Source organism: Salvia miltiorrhiza, chromosome 1, assembly GCF_028751815.1.
Source record: "Salvia miltiorrhiza cultivar Shanhuang (shh) chromosome 1, IMPLAD_Smil_shh, whole genome shotgun sequence".
Taxonomy (NCBI): Eukaryota; Viridiplantae; Streptophyta; class Magnoliopsida; order Lamiales; family Lamiaceae; genus Salvia; species Salvia miltiorrhiza.
In genome coordinates, this window is record NC_080387.1 from 47628870 (window position 1) to 47635527 (window position 6658).

Below are 6658 nucleotides of genomic sequence, written 5' to 3' on the forward strand. Positions count from 1 at the left end.
ATATTAATAAAAATAATAAATATATATTAAATATACATATATTCGGTTCGGTCCGGTTTTCATCGGTTTTGCCCTCCTCCGGACCAAAACCGAACCGACTATAATTCGGTCCAGTAAATTTGGACCGGACCGGACCAAAATCGGCCCAGACCGAAAAAACCGACCGGTTCAGTCCGGTTCGTCGATTTTGGTCCGGTTTTGCTCACCCCTAGATGTTAAATGTCTTTTTTGAGATCGATACTTATAAGTTACAATTGTCTAATAGAGTATGCTGACTTTTGGGTCTTTTTTAAATCGAATTTGAATTCTTTTGTCTTTCTTTTAAGGGGTGTATAACTCCTCTGTGTTGTGTCACGCTGCAATAAATATGCCCAATATGCCGTTGATTTTTAGCCTTAAAAAAAGTTACTTTGTTTAATAATTGTCGACTTGTCGTTGTTGTAATTAGAGTTGAGATTTCATCACCAAGCAAATTTCATCACAACCCATAGAAAAATTAGTAATGTGGAAGATAAATGAAATTAAGAAATTATTGAATGTAATGAACTGCAACATAAAAAATTAACGTGTATATGATAAATATTTATCATATACAAAATTAATGCAACATAAAAAAAAGACCAAAATTTATATGTCATATCCCATCAACCAAGCGTATATGATAAATATTCAGGGTAAATATCACTTTTTGACCCATGGTTTGAGCGTTTTCTCGAAAATGTCCCATCCTAAAGATAATTACAAAATAATATCCATCGTTTCATTTTTTTCTTGTTTGTGGCGCAAAAATAATTCGGTGATCGAGAATTATCCTGCTCCGGCCAATTGCCACGTTGTCATTACAAAAAAAGAAAAAAAAAATACACATCAGAAACACATATTTCAATGCATCTCTTAAACTTCCACAGAAACGCATCTTTCAAACTTCACGTCGCCAAACCCATACTCTTCCCTCCCCTCCACCACCACCACCACCACCACCGATGGAGGCATATGCAAAGAATCATAAACTCTCCTCATTACACATCACAAGCCATGACTCGAAACTTGTAGATACAAGGAAACAGGAAATCATTGTGTTCCCCACACCAATTATAGGGAATAAAGCAACACAGTACTACAACAGATATACAATTGTGAACATATATATTTATGTTTCCTCAAACTCCAAACAATAAATCTATTATCTAAATCAAATACGAAGTCGCAGTTATGTAGGAAATCCATCATAACCACACACAATTAGGGACCATAAACCAATGATGCCATAAATTAAACTTCACCAACTTCATATTTGTGATAATGCGATTACAGTATGAGGAGTGTTGGCCCAATTCTCATTAATTCCCTTAAGCCCAAACCCAAGCCCAAAATCCCTAACCCTCATATACCCCGAACCCACTCAGCCTTACCCTAATTCCCTCTCTCTCATCCTCCGCCGCTCTCACCTCTCTCCCCCGACCTCTGGTCTCCCGATCTCTCGAGCTTCCCCCACCATTAATGGCTGCCCCCTTTTTTCTTCCCACAAACCATTTACTCCACCCCTATTTATCCCCGCTGCATAGCTTTCCGTTGGAGTAAGTTTCACACACTGTTTGACTCAGAAGGCTCTGCTATTCCTTCTTGAAGTGTCGCTGGATCCCTGTTCGTGGTTTCCTGATTGGTGACTGTGGGTGTGAACTTCGCTCCGATAGATTGCGTGTATCGCTGGATTCCTGACCATCGGATTCCTGTTTGGTGATACACTGTGGGTTTAGTGGCTGTGCAAAGTGTGTTTTGAGTGCCGATCTGTTCTCCTTGCTCCCCTGAGCCTTGATCATTGAGCTGCTGGAAGAGCCGAGCCTACTGTGGGAAAAATTTGAGCCAAGTCCCGAGGACACGTTTTTCCCACTTGAAGTTCCCTCTGTTTCTCTTCTTTCGTTTCTTAATTAAAGGTTTTCTGTATCTCTTTTACTTGCTGTTTCTTCTTGTGTTTTGCAGGTACTAAGAGGTGAAGAAGAAGGAGGAGAATCTTGAAGAGGAACTTGACACTAGAGTGTCGAGTGAAGGCGGCAGGACGGTTGGGAACCAAGAGGTGAACCCTCGGCTAGGCGAAGATACCCAACAGTGGTATCAGAGCCACGGGGACCTAGCTGGGGCACCCTCCGATCGCACCTCCTTTACCCCGCCGCCTCTTCAGGCTGCGCCAATTCGCTCCCGACGAGCAAGGAACAAGGTAGGACCGGCCTCTTCCCTTCCTGGGAGAGGCGGCTCTGGTAAATTGGCTTAAAATTGAAACTCCTAGATCCTAGGGTTGGTGTTCTGTGTTGCTTTTCGATTCTTTGGTATCTTGCGATCCTGTCTTTCTTTGTGCTTCCGCGTACTTGCCTAAAAACTCGATAAACCCTTGGCATTCCAAGCCAAGTGAGTTCTCTCTTGTTTTGGTCCAGTTCGTCTGGATTTCCTTTAAAGGGTCTCCTCGTGCGAGTATCCTGGAAAGCAAGAGAGAGAGGGGTTTATCCAGAGTGGCTTTGTGTGCTTTTTTGATTGCCTGCTCTGCTGGTGTGCTTTGACTACTTTGGTGGAATTGTTTACCTGCTAAACTCTCTCGGTGTGAGAGTTCTTCTGTGTTCTCTGGACTAAGATAGTCTGTTGGAACTTCTGGGGTGACCAGTGTGAAACCTTGCTCCACAGATAAATTTGTGCTGAGAACTGGGCTCTCCACTGCTCCTTAACCCAGCTGTTTCCTCCTTGAGGTCCTTGTGACCTTTCTGTGGAGCTGTCTGTTTTGTGCTTTGTTGGTGTGCTCTGTCTTGATTGCATCTACATTCATCATGAACAACTTGCATATGGTGCCATTTAATGGCAGGGATGATTTTCAGGACTGAAAAACCAAAATAGAATGCATTTTGGTTAAAGAAAAGGTTAATAAAGCTTTATTAACTAAGATTGACAAATCTGTGACTGATGAGAAACTGCATGACATGAATGATAATGCTAGAGCCACAATTTTATTGAATCTAAGCAGTACAATTGTTAGAAAAGTGTCTCATCACTTATGTGCTAAGGACTTGTGGGATGACCTGAACTCCATTTACTCTACATCATCTGAAGAGTCTGCATGGTCATTACAAAATCAATTTATGAACTTTCAAATGGATCATTCTAAGGATGTTGACTCCAACTTGGATGATTTTCATAAATTATTGCATGATTTAAAACTTGCTGAAGATGACAACATTGAAAAGTATGCTCCACAAATCCTGTTAGGGTCCATTCTTGAGACATTTGCTGAAGTCAAATCTGTATTAAAATATGGTGGGTCTAAAGTAACATGTGATATGATTGTGAATGGCTTAAAAGCTAAAGAGAGTGAGCTAAAGATTCATAAAACAAAGCCACTGCATGGTGAGGTCATGTTTGTTAACAATGGTAACCAAAGAAAACCACAATTCAATCTCAACAAGGGTCAGAACTCTGAATATCATAAGAACTTTAACTCTGATGGGCAGAAAGATGAAAAAGAGTTTGATCAAAAGCCTAAAAAGCTGTGTTGGAACTGTGGTAGCCCTGGTCATTTTATAAGTAAGTGTAAACAGCCTAAGAAGAACAAGAACTATGTTCCTAATGAGCCTGAACAACATGCTAATAATGTTTATGAAGATGATGTTGTCTATATGGTTCATGACTATGATTTTCAGTACATCAACTATTCAAATGATGTGTCTAAAACTGTGAGTTCCATTGAGTGGTTGATTGATTCTGGTTGCACATTTCATGTCACACCTTTCAAACACATGTTTCACAATCTGGAGTCTGTCAAGTCTGGTCATGTGGCATTAGCAGATGGTCAAAGTTGTGACATTTTAGGCAAAGGTGATGTCTGTCTAAAGTTTGAAAATGGGAATTTACTAATCTTAAACGAGGTCAGATATGTGCCTAACCTGAAGTTCAGTCTTCTATCTGTGTCTAAAATTGCTGACAAGATGTTAAATGGCTCTGTGAATTACTTGAGATTTCAATTTGAGAAGGATTCTGTGTTGTACTTTTCTGTACCAAGAAAGAGTGGTTTATATGCTGTTTGTGCTGAGTCAGTCCCTTGCTTGCTTGAATCCTCACAATCTGCTGCTCCAAGTGAGGTGGAGAAGCTGAAACCCTTTGATCATGAAAGGAATGAGTTTATATTTAACCCCCATGTTCCCTCTGAGGTGGATTCTCAACCCAATGAGCAACATGAACTTGAAAACCTGACTGAGCATGTTGAAACTGACCCTGATCCCATTAATAAACCCAATGTTGATCATTTTGAACCAAGCTCTCTCTTTGAAGCTATGAACACTGAAATGAACTCTTTGCATAATAACAATACTTGGATTCTTGTTAAAAAACCGGATAACTGCTCTATTGTTGAATACAAATGGTTTTTTTAAGGATAAGAATAAGTTTTGCTGATCTTTGGGTCCATGTCTGTTCCTTCTTGGTTTTCCTGTTTTGCTGGCTTATCTTCTTGTTGTTAGTCGTTTATGTGCTTCCTGCTGTTTCCCTTTGCCTGTTGTCTTTGTGTGCTCTTTGTTGTGTCGTGTCTTTGCTCTGTTGTGCTTTGAGCTCTGCTCTGCACGATCTGCCTGCTCTGTCTCTGTCGTGTCATCGAGCTCTGCATGTCAGCTCTGCATATTTAGCTCTGCTCTGCATCTTTCCTCTGCTCTGCTCTGTGTCTGTTTAGCTCTGCTCTGTCTTTGTGTGCTCTGCATGTTTTCTTCTGTTCTGTTCTATCGTCTGTCTTCTCTGCTTTGTTTAGTCTGCGTGTCTGTTCTGTTGAGTCAGTTGTGTCTTCAATGATAACCTTCTTCATGTTTGAGAAAGTGGTGATTTCCCTTGGGTTGGTCTCTGGTGTTGAGATTGATATTAATATGCATAATATTTCTCTCACCCTCTCTTGTCTTGACTTCGTGGCAGATAAGAGTAAAAATGGCTGTGATGATAAGCTCAAAAGAAAGGCAGGCTCTTCCCTGGTGACTTAATGATCATTGTGCCAAAGGTGGATATGTGGAGTGTTGACCCAATTCTCATTAATTCCCTTAAGCCCAAACCCAAGCCCAAAATCCCTAACCCTCATATACCCCGAACCCACTCAGCCTTACCCTAATTCCCTCTCTCTCATCCTCCGTCGCTCTTACCTCTCTCCCCCGAAACCTTAGCCCTCTCCCTCGACCTCTGGTCTCTTGATCTCTCGAGCTTCCCCCACCATTAATGGCTGCCCCCCTTTTTTCTTCCCACAAACCATTTACTCCACCCATATTTATCCCCGCTGCATATCTTTCCATTGAAGTAAGTTTCACACACTGTTTGACTCAGAAGGCTCTGCTATTTCTTCTTGAAGTGTCGCCGGATTCCTGTTCGTGATTTCCTGATTGGTGACTGTGGGTGTGAACTTCGCTCCGATAGATTGCGTGTATTACCGGATTCCTGACCATCGAATTCCTGTTTGGTGATACACTGTGCGTTTAGTGGGTGTGCAAAGTATGTTTTGAGTGCCGATCTGTTCTCCCTGCTCCCCTGAGCCTTGATCATTGAGCTGCTGGAAGAGCCGAGCCTACTGTGGGAAAAATCTGAGCCAAAGTGTCCCGAGGACACGTTTTTCCCACTTGAAGTTCCCTCTGTTTCTCTTCTTTCGTTTCTTAATTAAAGGTTTTCTGTATCTCTTTTACTTGCTGTTTCTTCTTGTGTTTTGCAGGTACTAAGAGGTGAAGAAGAAGGAGAAAAATCTTGAAGAGGAACTTGGCACTAGAGTGTTGAGTGAAGGCGGCAGAACCAAGAGATGAACCCTCGGCTAGGTGAAGATACCCAACACAGTATGACAATTAGAACAAACTACCAAACAATAGTAACACCAACACAAGGGCAAAACGAGATAAATAAAAACAATAGCAGGCCGAGCAGGAAGAAGGCGAAGACTAGGGGCGGCAGATTGGAAATAGGCCAAGAGCAGGGCAACGAATTGCAAGAACAGGGATGGCGAAGAGCGGTGGTGGATGATTGCGAGGAGACAGAGGATGATGATACATCGAGAGCTGTAGATGCACCGCCGATAATGGTGGTGGTGGTTGGTAGGGTTTGGCGACGTCAAGTTTGAGTCTTTGAGAGATATGCGTTTAAAGATAATTTTTTATGTGTATTTTCTTTTTCCTTTTTTTTTTAAAAAAAAATTCCACTTGTAATGACAACTTGTCAATTGATCGGAACACGTCAATTCTCATTCGTCGGATTATTTTTGCGGACCATAAACAAGAAAAAAATAAAACGATGGGTATTGTTATTTAGTTATTTTTAGGGAGGGACATTTTTTAGAAAACGCTCAAACTCATGGACTAAAAAGTGATATTTATCCAAATATTTATACTCTCTTCGTCCCACTGATAATCGTCCCATACGTTGATAATGACTCAAAATCTAGTTTATGTTGTTCCATTTTATAATGAAATACACTTTATGCCATAATATACGTGTTCAAAATACTTGAATCATACTTAGTAGAACGGAGTTTCACGAGCACAAATATATGTACAAAATACTTGAATCATACTTAGTGGAACGGAGTTTCACGAGCACAAATATATGTACATGCCAATATTAGTTGTTTGAATTAAATGGAGAACACTCTCGAATATAAGATGCAACA